This window comes from Lactuca saligna, chromosome 5 (genome assembly GCF_052625555.1).
Source record: "Lactuca saligna cultivar CGN05327 chromosome 5, ASM5262555v1, whole genome shotgun sequence".
Lineage (NCBI taxonomy): Eukaryota > Viridiplantae > Streptophyta > Magnoliopsida > Asterales > Asteraceae > Lactuca > Lactuca saligna.
The window spans coordinates 171,343,776-171,364,196 of NC_136421.1; the positions used below are offsets into that span (position 1 = coordinate 171,343,776).

General features: G+C 35.9%; 1 long non-coding RNA gene across 1 annotated transcript; it reads left to right on the forward strand.

Moving 5' to 3' along the window:
* The first annotated feature begins 2,949 nt into the window (after positions 1 to 2,949).
* LOC144997773 (uncharacterized) lies at positions 2,950 to 4,785 on the forward strand. The gene is made up of 2 exons (XR_013659936.1): positions 2,950 to 3,453; positions 4,330 to 4,785. It is a non-coding gene; the product is annotated as an uncharacterized LOC144997773 (long non-coding RNA).
* Positions 4,786 to 20,421: the final 15,636 nt, after the last annotated feature.

The following is a 20,421-nucleotide window of genomic DNA, read 5'->3' on the forward strand; positions in this document are numbered from 1 at the left end:
TATGTAAGTGGGAGATATATAAACATTCATGTTCTCATGTATTGAATGTGTGTGCCTCTCTTTAAATACTACGAGTCAATATATTCAAAAATCCTACTCAATTTTTGAGTATTCTACTACTTGGGCATTGAGTTTCCCTCGGTCCCTCATGAAGCATATTGGCTTGAGACATCTATTTGAGGAATGCTTCCAAATTTAGAGTTAAAACGGAAGAGAAAATGTCGTCCTTGCGCGATATGGCTACAAAATGGAATGCACGTTACAGAAGGAAAAAAAATAATCTTTGTAGTTTCTGTAAACAAAAACGATCATAATATAAAAAATATCTTTCAAAATCTAAAAAAACGACATGGTGATTGATCGAGTAGAACTTATTCATGTTTTTGATCATTTACATTAAATTTACTCAATTTATATTAATTAATGATGTTTGAATATATAATATTTATCCAAGTTACAATTATATTTATAGCATTTGATGTCAATTTTTAGTTTTGTTATTATTTTACTCATAAAAATTATAAAGCTCAAACGTAAAAAATAAAATAAACTGTGGATGATGACTTTCCTTTGACAACTCAACCAAACCACTATCAATTGACGAGAATGATTTATATTATCAGAAAAAAAAAATATAATAACAATAAAGTTATTTGTTATTTTAATTTCATATTATAAAAATAATTTATATTGTAAAAGTAATAACAAACAGATAGTCACATGATATTAACAAACAATTAATTTAGTTAAAGTAATTGAAAGTTACTAAAAGCATATTTACTATGTTTTGATAAATAATTTTGAAAACATGTTTGTAAATATTTCTTGAAGAGAAATTAATATCTTCATATATTTTTTCTTATATATCCTTCTATCCATCTTAAATGATGGTATACATCATACATTAAATATATGAAATATGACTCTTATCACCATATTATTTAAGAGTAATATAAAGATATGTTGTTGGAACAAAATAGAAATTTCATCACTTAGTACAAAACTCCTAAACAAAGGGGTGAAGTACGGAATATATAAGTTCATGTCAAAGTTAGGTTTGTGACATTTTCAGAAAGGAAATCTTTGGTGTGTAAAGTAAAATTGGCATATTTTGGTTCTCTTTTTGGAGCACACATGTGGATGGGAACCCACAGGACTTGTCTTTAGCTCAAACAACACCATGTGCTCATATCATGCATAATTATAGGGCATCCCCGTGATGGCAACACCAATTATTTTTCACACCATTTTCGTGTTTATTAAATGTATCTTTCGAAAGCTCCAAAAATATCAGAATATTATCATTTCGTTATCATGGGCCAAATCCGAGTTAGTAGGCAGCCTACAAAAAAGGGTAATTAACCTCCAACTTAATGCATTCAAGAATTCCTTTTTTGGTTCTTCGTTGGTCTTCAAATAATGTGTAATATCACAGGCGAGTAATGATGCAATGGGTCTCGTAATTGAATATATGTATCCACACGACCACACAGAGGGGGATTTAGTGCAAGTGGGGACAAAGCAAAATAAATTATGGCCAAAAATGATTTTGAAGATTATAAAGTAATATTGTGTTTCATAAAAGATTCCTTTTAGCGATGTAGTAAAGACCAAAGATCAAGGACGGTTTTGGGTTTGGGATGAGTATTATGTTTGGCTATATCCACACTAACCATATCCTATTTATGTCGAATATCATAAATATATATTGTAAGTACTTTGTAATAAGTAGTTCGCATACCTAATCCTTCTAAAATATGGTGGAAATTAATTAATTTTGTATTTTTTCCAAATTATTGTTGAAATTACTTACTAATTAAAAAGTTATAGATGTGTAAACATAACGTTTGACTTAATTAACATCAACTAGCTTCCAACGATGGGGTACATAAATATCTAAAAAGATCAGTTAAATTAGGTTTCGGTGCTAAGACAAAAAAAAAATGAAGAATAACTGTGAATCTTAGATTTATCCACATATGATGCAAATTGACTCAAGACCTAGATTTATCCACATATGATGTGCTTGTTGCCAAGAGTGGACTTAAGATGATTAAACAAGGTTATTATTTAGATGACGATAACGACAGAGTCTTTCTCTCACATTGTTCTATTGTTTGGATGAGACGCAATTTATAATCGTTGTGTCATTAAAACCTATATTGGTCTTAGTTCAGTGCATACAAACACTAGAAAACCACATTGTTATGTCATGTCTGCTCGTTATCCATAACTATTAGAGCCATAAAGATCATGGTATCTACAAAAATAGAAATAGACAAAACTTGACAACTAGCATGAACCGTTGTAGAAGCATGAGTGAGACGTTAGTGGATATGTGAGTATATGATGAGCTTGACGAAAAGGACTCAGACCTTGTGAGCAGCTATACACTTATTATATTGACAACTTTAATTAAAAGTTATTTTGATAATCTATAATAAATTTAAGAAAACAAGACATATATTTGCCAATGAGATTTGAAACCTAAGTGAAAATCAATGTAATAGTGTTGAATGATCATGAATTTAATAATCTTTTAGAAACGTCAGAAATTATATGAACTTATTTTTTGGAATGGTCAGAAATTAACTAAAACTAGCATGAAGCTGGAAAAAAAGAAATTACAAAGTCAAAGAAGCCAGAGATGGAATTTTTAGCCACCCTATCCACCTAAAATTACAAATTTTATATCTATTTCTAATCCAAAAATACGAAAAAGAAACTATGTCGTCGAAAATCACTGACTTTTTATGCTTGACCGTTCTAAAAACCAAATTATTTCGATAATTCAAAATCACCCAAAAAGCAGTAATAACAACCACATCAAAACCTTTCTTTTGACCTGCCAAAAAATATAAGCATTCTGCCCAAGTGATTCGAAAGACAATCATAGAAGAATTAGGACAAGTGATATTCCACCACCTACTAATAAGGGACCACACAACATGCAACTTTGGGCAAGAAATAAAAAGATGGTTGGACGATTCTACCACTGACTCACAGACAGGACACAAAATGAAATCCATCTCCAAACCACGCTGCGAAAGGCAAAGAATAGTGGGGATACGATTCTACTTAATCCACCAAAGCAACACATTTAACTTATTCAGAATCAAAGAATTCCATTGAGTCGGACACATATAATTCGGGAGAGACGTATTATCAAGAAAAGATCTTGTAGAAGAAACCGTGAAAGTGTCATTCGAATCCAGCTCCCCAGAAGGACGGTCATCTATGTTCGACCAAGAGCAAGAAGCTAACAATCTCTCAAGATCAAACATTTGTTCCTCCTCTACACCTCCTCTAGGTAATCTACACAAAGCACACAAATGAGAATCCGGGCTAGACCTATCAACAATAAGGCAATCCATATCCTGCTTCAAGGCGTAGATTCTGTGGGAATAAAGCTTAACAGGAGCCGACCCCACCCAGGAGTGATGCCAAAAACAGGTTCGATCACCTTTACCCACTTTAACTGAAACATACTCTGTCAAATCCATACCCCTCAAATGTAAGTTAGAGATGGATCTGATAAAATTAAACCAAGGGCTAGAACATCTAGAAGGAACTGGATATGAATCAAGATAAGCATTGTTACCATGAAATGATTTATTGACTTGCACCCAACGAGCATCTCTGTCAGCAAAAAATCATCACCTCCATTTGAAAATAAGAGCATAGTTGAAGGAGAAGAGGCTACCAACCTGAAGACCTCCGTTATCTTTACTAGCCAAAACTTGATTCCAACTAACCCAAAACAACCGATGTTCACCAACATTAACACCCCAATAAAATTACCTCGAATCCTCTCTAGAATCTTGAGTATCATTTTTGGAACCCTAAAAATATACATATAGTAATGGCCAAACTGCCAAGCACATATTTCAAAAGTGTACGACGGACCCCAACAGATAAGGATTTAGCTTTCCAGTTAGAAAGTCTATGCAAACACTTATCGATAACATGTTTCCATGAAAACATACGATTGGTATTTTCACCAACGGGGATCCCCAAATACACAAAAAGAGTCTGAGACGCAACACATTCATTAAACCTAGCAACCTTTTGACTATAGCATACCCCACACCAACACTAATTAGCTTACTTTTATGCAAGTTTATTTTTAAGTTGGAGGCAAGGAAAAATGATATGTGCATATATATATATATATATATATATATATATATATATATATATATATATATATATATATATATATATATATATAGACACACACACATATTATATTATATCTTAATACATATAGCTATAATTATGTTTATTATAGAACAAAATGTACTTAATCTATTGTATGTTGTTATGTAGCGTAAAAGACATGCAAGGAAGAAATTTGGAAGCTGGAAGCAGAAAAATGAGAGCTTAGGCAAGAAGAAGACACAAAAATAATGTTAATGGACAACTTGACCACGCGTTACTATTTTGGCCATATCACATGACTCGTAGCTCCGATTTACGAGATTCAAAATGATCTGAAATTTGGATGACTTTCATGTTTTGAGAAAATGTTGATTCCCAAATACCACAACATCGTGACACCATCACATCGTGGTAAATCAAAACTTCACGATCCTTGAACTATGTCATACCCCCGAACCAGACGGCGGAAACATCCGGGGGTTCGTCTGACTTAAATTGAAATATCATCACAATGAATATACATGAAACAAACACATACGTCACCAACATTACATAGTACAACTGTCATTGTTCACATCAAGTACATTGTTTAAATATTACATAACCATAGCATAAATTGTTTGATGACTGACATCTCACAAAAGAAATTTCGAAAACTCGCTTGATGATTCTTCATTCTAATGGTTACCTGAGAATACAAGTTATTTTGAAAACTGTCAACATATATAATGTTGGTGAGTTCATAAGCATGTTCGATATAAAAATAGTTTGTATTGTTTGTAAAACCAAGAAAATCCGATATTTTCTGAAACAACAATTGTTTCCAAAATAGGTGCGATGATCCATATGTATATACGTGAATGATTTCAAATGTGTAAAAGTGATATGTTTCCCATAATAAATTCTTGTATTATCGTTGTAGTAAGTAAAGTGAATAATGTTGTTTCCCAGGAAAACCCGATGTTTTCCGACTTAATTAGTATGATCTTTTGGTATTATTGAATCGTCACAATCGAATGAATATGATTCCCCATGATTACTTAGATGGTGTTGGATCTCTATGTGAGTCGCTATAACCATGCATAATAATCACTAATTCGTCTGTCTTGGCATTCTTATGAATGCCGGTATTGAATTAAGATTTTGTCACCCTAGATTGGCCGAGTCTAACTGTAGCGAACAGCTTAGGCGTGGGGGAGTCACCCCCGTATAGATCTATACACAAACTCTCGCTCTCCCTCCAGGAGACTCAGACTCTGACCGACACTCATTGGTATCACCCGTTATTTCCTACTAAATCCAACTGAATTTGATTAACCTTGTTTAACAACCTGATTTATGTTTACTTGAACCAAAAGGTAAGCCTAACAGACGAAGAGAAGAGGGCAACAGAGGCCCACTAATCATGTATGTTATTATAGGTTGTCGAGTATGCGACAGACACATTATTCCGTTACACATATGATTGATTTTTGGACCATACTAGCAATGGAATTGGGCCACTAAGGCCTGACAACATGTAAAAGCCATTGAGGGTCTGTTAGGCATATTATTGGGTCACTAGAAGTCCAATAAACATGTGATTATATTGGGCCCAAGAAATCATAATATTAGGTTATAAGGCCCAATAGCACAAATAAAATATATTTGAGCCCAATGATTGAATTTTTTTATGGTTTGATGAGTTGAAGTTTGTAGGGTTTGTATTTGTTGTACGCTAATTGTTTATTCGCAATGATAAAACAAAAATATCTTATCGTTTGATATATATATATATATATATATATATATATATATATATATATATATATATATATATATATATATATATATATATAGGGAAATCTCCAAAAAAGTTCTAAAATTTTAGTCCAATTTATGAAAAAGTCCGAAACTAAATTTTATTTATAAAAAAGCAAAAAATACCGGTTAAAACTTCGAAAAAACCCTTTTCGGCCGGTTTCGCAGATTTTGTCGGTATTCTGTCATTTTTCGTTAGTTTGCTCAAAATTTTGGAACTTTTCCAAAAATTACATAATAACCAAAATATTGGGACTTTTTTTGAAAATTACCATGAAATTAATGGATATTATTATTAAGAAATCATTTATAAACATACAAAATATTTTTATTATAAAAAAAGAAAATACATTTATTGCTAATTTCTATGAATAAATTGGTGGTCTAACTACTCTATTGCTTCCTGACCACTCAAACTTTCAACGTTCTTTCTATGCATTGTTGTGGGTATGATAGTCAGATGAACTTAGTTAGCATTCCTCTAATGTTGGTGTTCCTCTTATGTTGTTTAACCTAACTACAAACCAACATTCACACCTTACATGTTAACAACCATCGGCTAACACACATGTATAAAATGTGAAAAGTGAACCGTGAATCATAATTTATATGGAAACAAGTGAAGGGTTATTATCTATCTAAATTGTCATTCAAAGTTTACTTTTCACTCTCGATAGATATGTGTAATTTTCTGGTTGTTACTGGGTAATATTTGGAGGTGAGGTGGTAGTTAAGTTAAAGAACATAATAAAAGATCTATATGTTCGTGTAATTATATTTTCTAATAACACGTGATCATATAACATCATGCCTAATAGCAAGTAGGCACTTATTGATTGTGTATTAATAAATATTATCAACTCTTGTATTGGTCACGCCTAACAGAGTACTTCTCACTATAACACCCACAACGATACATAGGAAGAACATAGAGACTTTGAAGTGGTCAACAAACAATAAAGAAGTACATAGTCGACCATTATATTCCTAGAAATTAGCAACAAATGTATTTCCTTTGTTTATAATTAAAAAAAATTATGTTTATAAATGATTTGTTAATAATAATATCCATTAATTTCATAATAATTTTAAAAAAAAGTCACAATAATTTGGTTATCGGGTAATTTTCAGAAAAGTCCTAATATTTTAAGCAAAAACTAACAGAAAATGACAGAATACCGGTTAAATCTGCAAAACCAGCCAAAAAGGGTTTTTTCAAAGTTTTAGCCGGTATTCTGTGTTTTTTTGTAAACAAAAATTAGTTCGGGACTTTTTCATAAATTAGATTAAAATTTAGGATTTTTCTGGAGATTTTCATATATATATATATATATATATATATATATATATATATATATATATATATATATATATATATATATATATATATATATAAAGTCATATGTTATGAACTTGTTATTGTAACCCAAAGATTTATAATTTTTTATTTGATCTAAAAATATTTAGTTTGACTATTGCAGCCTCTTTTTCTATAAAAATGGCACTTTTAGTACATTTTTATGAAAATTGATATTTTTGGTCCTTAAACCATTTTTCTTGACCGTTTTGACTAAAACTTTGTTAAATGGTAATTTCAACCAAAAACTATTGTATTGGTCATTTCCAGCCATTATTTGCAAAAAGTTTACATTTTTAGCCTAATTTTCGTAAGTTTTACAATTTTGACCCCAAAATCAAAAACTTTGCATTTTAGTCCAAACTTGGTAATAAACTCATTTTAACCACTGAAAAAGTTTATTTATATTTTAGACCTATAGTTTGTTGAGTTTTTCCAATTCAGCCCCTTAAAATCTCATTTTTTGCAACTTTGGGCCCAAAACCCATTAAGCCCATTTTTAAGCCTATTAAGCTATAATTTATGTTTTTGACCCTTTGGAAAGTGTTATTTTCATAAAAATCAGGTTTTATAGAAATAATCAACTTATAACCCTCATAAAACTGACAATATACAATTTATACCCAATTTTTGTTATTTTTGAAAATATGACACTTGTAAGGTTCTTTTGGTTTTGTTTTTCACTTTTTAAACTTAAGGACTCTTAGATTTATGATGTATGTTGTTTATTATGTTTTTGTTTATGATTCTTTCACCCTTTTGCCATAGATCTCGAAATTTAACAAACTTTACACATTATCACAACCAAAACCTAAAGAAATCACATATAGCATGAAAACACACATAGATCATCACATAATTCTTGTATTCTCCCCCAAAAAACAAGTGAAAACCGAAAACAAAGGGGGTATGAACTCACATTTGCTTGTTGCTCACGGTTTTGAAGAAGAAATGGAAAGATTTTTGGTCCTAGCAACAACTTGGAAAGTAGAGGAGCTCTAGGAGATTAGATCATGAAACAAAGCTATGTAAGAAGGAGTTTTAGTATTAAGTTGGAAGTAGATGTTTATGTTTGATACCAACTTACCAAAGGTTGAAAAACTTGATGAAGATCCTTGAATCCAAGCTAAATTTTTGAGATTTCTTTGAAGGAAGAAGGAATATGATATTTGAGAGTAACGGAGAGAATTTGTGTAATGTGTACGTGTTCCTCTCGGCATAAGGTAAGAAGAGAGGGGAAAGAGAGGAGTCAAATGACCATTATGAATGTATGTTGGTCCATGCATGGGAATATGAAGGGTAATATAGAGGTGGCACCTCCCAAAGTCAACTCTGGTATCAGAGCCAGGTTTATAGTGAACTGGCATATCTAACCATACATTGATATGCAACTATAAACCCAAAAAGGGATTATATAACTCTGAACAAAACAAATAAAATATTCTAATAAACCCTCTTATTTGTGCGACTTAGAAAAATGAACATAATAACAAATCAAAGAAGATGATTCGGAAGACCTGACATCTCGGTTAAGCTAGGACTGTTTATTGTTGTTTTAGGAATGAATGTAGCCTAATCAACTACATTTCTTCAGAATACAACTATCACATGCCCTGGGGAAATCACGATGGTCGGTAAACCTAAAATATACCCTTTTGTTAACCAAGAAGAGAACATCAACTCAATTTATATAACAACTAAAACATCTTAGGGATAATAGTTTATATACCTCCTTACGGGTTCCTCATCACAGTCACCATGGAAGAGGAGCATCAGGGCATTCAGTTTCACCAGGTCTTGGTGGCCCATGGAATGATTGAAAACGGCCCCGAGGAAGGACGAGGGGTAGCACACGACATTAGGCCTGACGAGTACACGGACATGGACTACCATTTTAATGGGACCAATGATGACATGGAGGAGGAATGAGACACAGACAAAGCCTCCATTATACCACCTACCGACGTGACACATCAGGACCACCCTGCCCCACCAGAAAATCCTAGGAGGGAAGATCGTTCTCCAGAGGTTGAGGCTGCCGCACTACGGCAACAGCAATTTGCCATGAAAGCACGAGCGTTGCGGTCTGAGTTGGAAAAGGATGAAGTCATTCAAGAAATGACTGAGATGGCCCAGTTATTGGCACAAAATTTTGGAATATGATCTTGCTGCCACCGTTGAGCGCCTCCTAGGGTGTTTAGGACCAGCTTTACCTTACTAGTGTTATGCGCACTACATCATGTACCATCGACTCTATATTTAAGTGATTACACTACTCATAGAGTCGTTATCCTGCCAAACTTGGTACTCTTTATGTATGATCTTTCGAGCAAATTTTCATGTATCAAAGTATGGATATTATTAGTGGAAGATAATATGTGTTCTATCGTGATGTGTTATCTACTATGTGTTATTTCTATGTTGTATGTCAATATGTGAAACTACTTAAGTATGTGCTATACAGCTAGTTTATAGGACCACAAACTCACAAAAATTTTAGGCACTCAACATCTTCCCGTTCCATGACGAAGAATGCCTCAACGAGCCACCCGTGGAAACCCCGAGCCGACACCACTAGAAATCAACTCAGTTGCATTTCAAGTAGCTGTATCTGTTGTAGTCACGACGGCAATGGCGTAGATCCACAATGGGAACAACGTTGGACGCAATGGGCAAGGGGATGGAAGCTCAAACAACGGAATGAACCAGGGGCCTACCAAGACATGCTCATACAGGATTTCACCAATGCCAAGCCACGAACCTTTAATGGTACAGGAGGAATGATAACCCTGAAGAGATGAATTGAAAAGGTGGAATCGGTATTCGAAATATGTGAATGCCCCAAAAAGGTCAAGGTGAAGTTTGCAGCATGTATATTTGTTAATCAAGCTCTCACCTGGTGGAATGGACACGTGGAGGCCATGACTCTTCCCGTAGCCAACGCTATGTTGTGGGCAGAATTAAAAGAAATGTAGATGGCCGAGTACTGCCTGCGTGGCGAAATTTAGAAAATGGAGCAAGAGTTATGGAATCTCACTGTCCGAAACTCCGACATCGATGATTACATATCAAGGTTTAGCGAACTATCTCTATTGTGCCCTGACATGATTACCTCAGAAGGAAAGAAGATCGAATGATTCATCTGGGGATTAACTCCCCCAATTAAAGGAAACGTGATAGCCGCAAATCTTGAAACCTTTGACAGTGCCAAGAGGTTGGCCAAGAAGCTATACGACCATAATAACAAGAAGGGTGAAAAAGCAGGGAAAACTGAAAACAAGAAGGAGAGTGATAACAAGAAGGGAAAGAATAACAAGCGGAAGGGACGACAAGGCTCAGAGTTGTCAAAGAAACAACAAACAACAACAGTCAGCAACCACCCAAGTCCCCTATACACCACATGCTCCAGCCTCATCTACACCAAGTGCCCCTAAACAGTATTCTGGGAATCTCCCAAAGTGCAACATGTGCAATCTCCATCATAATGGTGAATGCAGGGAGATGCATTGTACCAGTTGCAACCGAAAGGGTCACACGGCAAAATATTACAAGACCTATCCTCCCCAGAACCAACAACAGGGAAACAACAACAACAACAACAACCATAACAATAGAAACAACAACACCAACAACAACGACAACAACACTGGGGGAAGCCACACCTGTTATGGATGTGGAAGGACTGGGCATTTCCGTTGAAACCGCCCCAATGTCAACAACCCAGGGAATGGAGGAGCAGGGAGAGTTCTGACCATGGGTTAAGGAGAAGCGCTTCAGGATCCCGTTGTTGTCACTGGTACGTTTCTCCTAAACCACACATAAGCATGCATCCTGTTTGATACCTGATTCGCTCTGTGAGTAATAAATTTAAACACTTTCTAAAACAACAACCCCAGAAGCTCAATGAAACCTTTACGGTGGAAATGGCTAATAGGAAAACAGAATCAACTGGGGAAATCTACGTAGGATGCACCCTAACCTTAGGTTATCACGCGTTTCAAATAAGCTTGATTCCTGTAACAATTAGGAGTTTCGATGTGATTGTCGGAATGGATTGGTTGAGCCCCCATCATGCCAAAATTGTGTGTCACGAGAAGGTTGTTCTCCTTCATCTCCCTAACCATGAAACCATGATCATATACGGAGACAAACCCAATAGGAATCTTCATCTTATGTCATGTATTAAGGCACAAAAGTGTCTACAAAAGAAAGCCTTGGCGTTTCTGGCTCACATCATGAATAAATCCAAGGAAGATGTTAGCATTCGAGACATCCTAGTGGCTTGCAATTTCCCGGACATCTTTCCTGAAGACCTTCCGGGGATACCCCCGGAAAAGCAAGTTGTGTTCCGAATCGACCTTAGGCCAGGAGCTACACCTATCGCCAAATCACCCTATAGGTTGGCTCCTGCGGAGATGAAAGAACTGTCAAGCCAACTCAGTGAACTCTTGAACAAGGGATTCACGGATCCTTTAGGATGTGCATCGATTATAGAGAGTTGGATAAGCTCACCATCAAGAATCGCTACCCACTTCCATGAATCGACGATCTATTCGACCAGCTTCAAGGAGCAAATTAATTCTCTAAAATAGATCTGCTATCCGGATACCACTAACTCAAAGTCCGAGAGGAGGATATTCCAAAAACTGCTTTCCGAACTTGTTATGGAGATTACAAATTTGTTGTAATGCCCTTCGGTCTAACGAATGCCCCTTCCGCATTCATGGACCTGATGAATTGAGTCTGCCGACCATGCCTCGACAACTTTGTCGTCGTTTTCATTGACGATATTCTGGTCTATTCTCGAAGCGACGAGGATCACGGTCGACATCTCCGACAAATCTTGGAAACCTTGCGAGCCGAAAAGTTATATGCAAAACTCCCTAAGTGCGAGTTCTGGCTTTGTAGTGTAAACTTCTTGGGTCATGTTGTCAACCAAGAATCGATACCTGTGGACCCTTCTAAGGTCAAATCCATTGAAGCATGGATAGTCCTAACGACACCCACTGAAATTCGTCAATTTCTGGGTCTAGCAGGCTATTACAGAATATTCATTCCGAACTTCTCCAAAACAGCCAAACCACTTACCATGCTTACACAAAAAGGCATACCATTCAAATGGATATAGAAGCAAGAAGTTGCCTTCCAAACCCTGAAGAAATCCCTCTGCAGTGCACCAGTACTATCACTACCAGAGGGAACTGAGTACTTCGTAGTTTACTGCGATGCTTCAAATCAGGGTTTAGGCTGTGTACTCATGCAGCATGGAAAGGTGAAAGCTTATAAATCCCGAAAACTAAAGACACATGAGATGAATTATACCACCCATGATCTCGAATTGTGTCACACCCCAAAACCTGAACGGCGGAATCTTTCGGGAGTGGAGGACGTCATGTATAATATCACAACAATGCAAAGTAGTAAACAAGCAACAACATCATCCATTGCATTAATAATATAATTTCATACAAGTGTTTTCTGTCAAGTTATATAGACACCAGAAAGTACATCAAAATAAAAGAGGAGTCTTGAACAAGCTGCATCTTCTCAAAAACCTGGCACCGGTACCTGTCTACTGGTGACCTAAGAATACAAGTTATTTTGAAAGCGAGTATTAGCTTTAAAGATGGTGAGATCATAAGTACATTAGTGTCTGAGTTTGTATGAAAGCATTTGTAAGATGTAATGTATAAGTTTTGTAAAGTTTGTATTTGTTTGAACACTCCTAGAAAACCCTATGTTTCCTACTAAAAGTAGCCTTCTACCAAGGCATCTAGTAAATGTGTGTGTCTCTTGTAAGAGTGTGTAGTTTCCCAAATCCGATTATCATTATCCAAAAATATAGTTTTTTTTTACATTACTGTGCATCGTGTGAATGTTCACGAAGTGAATGTAATGGGAAAATATTATAGTACTGTAGTATTGTATTAAGTAACTATTATTGTACTAACTACCTTAAGCCAATTGTTATTTAAGGTACCATGTGATCGACATGTACCCTGCTACCGACTCAATAGTAAAACGATGATGTAAGACGCCGTAAGAAATGACATTTGGCACCCGTAGACTTGCAAGTCCCACTGTAGCGAGCAACAAGGTGTAGGATAGTCAATCCAGTATATATCTATACACAAACTCATATGCTCCCCAATTAAGGAGATTCTGGATACAAAAACGGTCATGGCAGGTAGTGCCACGACCCATTTAATGGCTCACATAACTGAATGTAAATTATATGTAATGTATGTTCCAAATGTATTGGGTGTTCTTCCTCTGTCTAGCCTGTATGTTTGTTTCTCATCACTATGTATTATGTTTGTTTCTCATCACTATGTATTATGTTTGTTTCTCATCACTATAAGTTATGACTCATGTATGAACTGACTCTTTGTATGATTCATTGTTCTAGTATTAGTATTAGTAAAACCCTAAACAACACCTATTGTTGTTTACTAGTAATATAACTTGTACGTATGAACATGGGAGTATACCCCTGCTACACAGGGTATTGAATTGACTGGAAGAATCTTTATGACTATATATGTACACATAATATATAACTAATAGTTAAACGACCTTCGGACGGATACCCGATATCCTACCAGACCACATCCCAACGGGGAAAAGGAAATAAGGCGGGTTAGCCTTCATAAGTCCTTCATACATTACTTATATAACTATACATATCTAGGCATGCAATTGACAATATAAAAGTATAAAAGAAGTTTCCTAAAAGCATTTGATATGTAAAAGAGTTTTTAAGACAATTTGAAGTAAAACAATTTAGTAAAACAGTTTGAAAGTAAGAGATTCACTTGTTGATAGTTATTAATCACATGCGATTGAGATAATAACTATAGTAACTTTACTTGTATCCCCCCCCCCCCCCCATAAAAGCATTTAAAAAGATTTAAACCATTGATTAAGGGGTATGAACTCACTTGTAGTGAGTGGTACGGATGAACTGAAGATGTAGGATTGCTAGGTGTCAAGTGAAGTCTCGAACACACTCTATGATCCTAGCTAACATATAATATCACATATATGTATCAAATTAGTCTTTAAACAACTAATAAACAAAATTAAGACACCCTAGGACATGCTAAACACCTTATACAAGTGTTATAAGTCCCAAGGATTACATCTAAGTGTTGTAATGAAAGGCTAGTGTGTTTGGGGTTCAAGGAAAACTCCATTAGGGAGTTTACTGGTTTGTGGTCACAAACAAAAGAGTTTACGGTCATAAACTCTTGAGTTTACTGCCCTAAGCTCACACACTTTTGACCATTTGTTGTTTAAAGCCTTAAAAGTCCCTAGAAGCTTTTCTACTTGAAGTATGTGACTAAGGAAGGAACTAGGGCACCATGTCACTCCTATTTGGAGTTTATGGTTCTTAAACCATTTTCCTTTGAGTTTACTACCGTAAACTCATTAGGTTTATGGTAATATGGGGATTTTTAAGTCCTTAGATCATCAAAGGATGGATACATGTTAGTTACTAAAGCATAGGAAGGAAATATGGGTCATTTATACATACTTTGGGGTGTTTACGGTTTTGGGAGCTCCCCAAACTGTAACACATATAAATGAGAGGTTTTTGTGCTTTTTATGTGATAAACACATCAAAGAAGGATTTATACATGTCCCTAGGGCTTGTGAGTGGACTAATGCAATCTAAGGCACCCTTTGGCACCTTACTTGGTGTTCTTGGGACATTTCCTTCATGTAAAGATGTATAACAAGCTTTATAAGACTCTAGGATATAAGTACTTACTATATGGAAGCTTGAAATGAGCTAAAAGTCCAAGAACACTAGTGTGTGTTCTTGGCGTTCTTGGTGTTTTGGAAATCTAATCAAAACATGAAATTTGATGGATTAAAAGATGTATAATCACTAGTTGTTATGATATAACAACAAATAAAGCCAAAAAGTACTTACGTTCTCGAGAAATCGGGTGAAAGACGGGATGGTAGTTGAGAGTGTTTGGAGTTTTCTCTTGAGATTGCAAGTAAGGCATGATTCTACGGTTTTTGGAAGGATTTACGGCCCAAACATAAAAGTTTGGCCGTGAATTCCTTAACTACGTGGTACTTGCGGTTTTGGAATTTCAAGACTCGAGACGACACTTCCTTTCACTTGTTCGTTTAATGAATAATTATTAAAATAATCAAACGAACTTTAAATTTGCTAAAAATAAATAAAAATGAACTTTACTTATAATTTGGAATGATTGACTTTAGGGTTTGACCAAATGAAAATTTCGGGTTGTCACAAATTGGGAGTTGTGGTCTTCACCTTGAAGATTTGGAGGCACTACCTTTATGGTACAAGGTGCACCATTTTTACTGACCACAAGAGCCTCCAACACATCTTAAATGAAAAGGAGTTAAAGATGAGGCACCGAAGATGGGTTGAGCTTCTAAACGATTATGAGTGTGAAATCAAGTACCACCCAGGCAAGGCTAACGTGGTAGCTAACGCCTTGAGTCGGAAAGAATACTCAAATCGTCGTGTGAAAACTCTTTCAATATCCATTCAATTCCATATGTCCTCGCAAATCAAGGAAGCCTAGTTCGACGCTATGAAGACAAAAAATAGAACAAGCGAAGCGTTACGTGGAATGGAAAAGAACTTCGAAGTCAAGGAAGATGGAACATATTGTTTCATGAACCAAATTTGGGTCCCTAAACTTGGGGGATTCAGAGAGGTAGTCATGAACGAAGTGATGGGTTTTGGTCATAAGACATCCTATGTGCTCATACAAACCCTAATGCATGGATCTAGGTTTCTCTATTGTACATGCTTTGAATCCAAGACTATAAACCCTAATTCTAGCATGCAAGTAATCATATTAACATGAGAATAAGTTTATAATGTTACCTTGATTGTTATGTAGCAATAACAATCCCAAATCTCCTTGAATTGACTTTGGAAGGCTTAGAGTCACAAGTGTCACTCCTCTAATGGCTTTCAAACACCAAGAGCAAATGGAGAAGGTATAAAGAGAGAGGAGAGAGGTTAGAATTCGTCCTTAGGACTTCTTGGGAAGGGATACACGAATTCATGAGCCAAGGGGTGTTTATATAGGTGTAGAGATAGGGTTTCAGTCATTATCCTTATCTAGTTGCTTATCCACAAAGCAACCCATAAGATAATCCTTGAATCCTTATCATAGTCGAATTCTAAGGCCTTATCACCTCAAATTCGTTCACCCTATATTTAAGATAATCCTTACCTTATTTTGTAACTATCACATAATTACAAACCAGCCCCTCTAGTTTAATTAATTACACTTGATCACAAAAATAATACCTAATTAATTATTGACCAATATTAATTAAACAAATATGATTTCTCCTTTAATATATTATTCTTATAACATATTAATAAATCATAATAACCTTTCTCTCTTTATTTATTTCTCCAATCAAGTTGCTTTGGTGAAGGCAACCCAAAAGGACCATGCACCATCGGGTCAAGTACATACCAACATAGTTATGGACTTAGACACTAATCCAACAGTCTCCCACTTGGATAAGTCTAATAACTATTATGCGCATCACTTCAGATCCTGATCTGCAATCGTAGCTTTCCAAAGCCGCTGTCAACTCTGATCCTATCAGATACGCGTGTCCTTAGATAAGGGATCATATATTCCTCCATTCTAGATATCGTATGATATATGATTTCTTATCATTCTCTTTGTACTATATCTCGATTTCTGATTTATGACGACAGACTAATTGAACAAATCAAATTAGCCCTAGCCCGGTCGAGCATTTACGTTTGTCATCACTAAACCATCGAGGGGCCCAAAGATATCACTTTTATCCTATTTTGAATAAAAGGAATGGATAAACTTTGATACAATGCTTGCTTGCACTCACTAACCAAATCACACACAACAATATGTTTTATAACACCAAGTTACTAGTGCGTTTACATATTATCAATGTGCAACCGATTAGTGTGACAACCCTATTTTTCCCAAAAACATTGTAAACACTCGAAAGCTAAAAACAACGAAATTAACCTCAAAAAAATAAAGTGTTCAGATATCTAAGTTGGGATGCATCGAATATTAGATATCATGCCCAGGTTTCCAAAAACATAAAGAACACTCAAAACCGAGTTATATTGAAGAAATTATAACCACTCGTATAATTACGACACGACGTTAAAACATAATTTGATGTAAAAAGTGAAATCTCAATAAAATACATTTTAGCCTTAAAGTATCTAAACAAAAGTCGTAGATCTCATTGAAAGATGAGCGTGCATAAAAAGATCGCCCAATTTGGACCTCGTATGAAGAAGTTACGAATTTTCAAAGTTTCGTAACAGTAGTAAAGGGCTAAAAACTCGGATTGAAGATCGAGTATTATTTAGCTATCGCCACCTAAACGGAAGTTGAAGGTCTCCTCAGTGGTAATAAAACAATAAAAAGACGAACGAAAACCGACGTCGAATAAAGAACCTATGAAATTTTAACGAACTTTAGGAGTCCCGGCCTATTAAAAATTATATCATTAAAGATAAAGTCAAAACTAGCCGACGGAGTCTAAATGAAAGTTGTAGAGCATAATCTCACCTACGCGTGGATATAAAGAACGCGAAAAACGGAGCTCGTACGCGAAAGTTACGGAATTTAGAAGTTGGAAGCAGGGATTACGCCCCGCGTAATCTGGGAGTACGCCCCGCGTACTAGACCCAGGGTCGAGTCCCATCGGCCCGCCCAAGCTACGCCTAGCCAGCCAGGAGTCGTAAGCCATGACGCCTTATTACGCCCCGCGTAACCGAAGTACGCCCCGCGTACTGACTACGCCCCGCGTACTCCGGCAGTACGCGCCGCGTACAGGGGTTTTCAGCCCTATAAATAGAGAGCATAAGGCTCGAGTTTTGGCACACCTTCACCATTTCTCAGACATTCTCCCAGCTCCAGAGACCCTTTTCTCACCTCGGTTTCCGCACTCGAGCCCCGACGAAAGATTTACGTTGCAGAAGTTCCCGAAGAGCCCGACGACGCAACTATCCGAGATCGAAACTCTGCTCAACTCTAGCCCCTCTCTTCAAACTTAACGGGTGAGTTCATACCCCTACTTTTAAATCCTTTTACATGTTTTAGGGGGGGAAATACAAGTACATTACACATTAAAAGTATCGTTTTCTAAACATAAATGCAATTTCTAACTTCGAATATCGATACAAACATCTTATGTATACAAGGGCAATTATATCACTAAGTTATGTCTACGAAATGGAACATACTATCTGAAGAACTATAATGGGTATAGTTAGCAAGTCAATCCTACATTTTTATACAATTTGAAAAACGAAACACTTTCAAAAAGGAGTAAAGTCATTTCATTGTAAATCTATTTATACTAGGTAAATGTGAGACATGTAAACTTCAACGTACATTTTTGTACGCATTTCAAGTCCTGTATTATATACCATAATCTCTTGGAGGGAGAGCGTGATACTTGTGTATAGATCTATACGGGATTGACAATCCCGCACCTAAACTACTAGCTATAGTTAGACCGGCAGGTCTGGGGTGACAAATGTCATAACACTGCAACACTTGAAGAATGTTGTTACTGGCCGTCAGTGTCAATAGTATGGTTATAAAACTCACATAAAAAGTATAAAACAAGATTGATTTACAAGGTTCATATGTGCATCGCAGTATTTCTACATTATATTTTCATACTAAATTATTGTTATCAATTGTTTATAAAAGTTACTAACACATTCCAACTTTGGAACCTTTTACATTTTACAAGAAAATATTGGATTTTCTAAAGATCTCGTTTACCAAATTACTACCAAAAGGAATATACTTTTCAACTCGGAACACTCATGAACTCACCAACTTAAATGTTGACACTTTTCAAAACCACTTGTATTTCTCAGGGAATCAGTGATACAGGTAAACTACCAGCTTTTGGAAGAAGGAACACAAAGGATGATTTTATCATTAAACATTTATTCATCATATTGTAATATTCTTTTGATAACATGTATAACCCAACAATACACGTTTTCATTGTTATATATATGATGGTTGTGTTACTTTCTTTGCAATATTCAATCGTTGTGATACTACGTGAAGTCATCCACCCCCGAATGTTTCCGCCATTCTGGTTTGGGGGTGTGACAGATTGGTATCAGAGCATTGTTTATAGTGAACTAAGTATATCAAACCACATAAGATATACAAACTATAAATACAACGGGAACCAAAAACCCTCTGATAACAACATTTTCATAGAAATATATTTTCTTTTAAATATATACATTTTTACCGCACGTATCAGTCTCGCGTCATGACAAGTTTTTCTAAAAAGTAGTATGGCAAGTTGCAATACCACGATTGAGCCTTGGGGTATGTAATCAAATCAAGAATAAATATAGCCTGATCAACTATATTTATCCTGGATTTGGCCAATATACGTCGAGGAATGGTCGTAGTAGTCAACAAGCCAAAAACTTATAAAATCTAAATTCGCTAAATTGAAATAATATAAGTCTATTATTAAACAATAAAACATTGCGCTCAGTAAAGATATAAATAGGCTTAGGAATTCGTTAATTAGAAATTCTTTTCTTATAAAAATCTCATACCTCTATCCCAGTACAGACAAATGGCCGGATTTCCTTTACCGGGAGACCCCTACTACCTAAATCAAGGTAACGACGGTTGGATAGAAGAAGACCCGGAGGAAGACCCAGAGGAAAACGAAGAAGAAATCGAAGAAGAGGTCGAAGAAGAATTCGAAATCGAAGTCGGAGAGGAATACGAAGTCGACGAGGAGATCGTGGAAATTTCTAGCGGAACAGATTCCGAACCAGAAGTAATTGACCCTCCCATCCCACATCCTCCAGTGATCAGGCCACATCAACCGGGACCCATTCCCATATGGGGAAGCCACCTCTACTACTGGAGCCGTCAGCAAGGCGTGCGTCCTCCATTTGGCATGTGTCGGGATTTTTACAATGTCAGTGGAGGAGGCTCAGCTGATCGAGCACTTCCCGTTGTCGTGAACGCTATAGCTAACCAGAACTATCAGGCAGACCAACAAGCAACCAGAATTCGAGA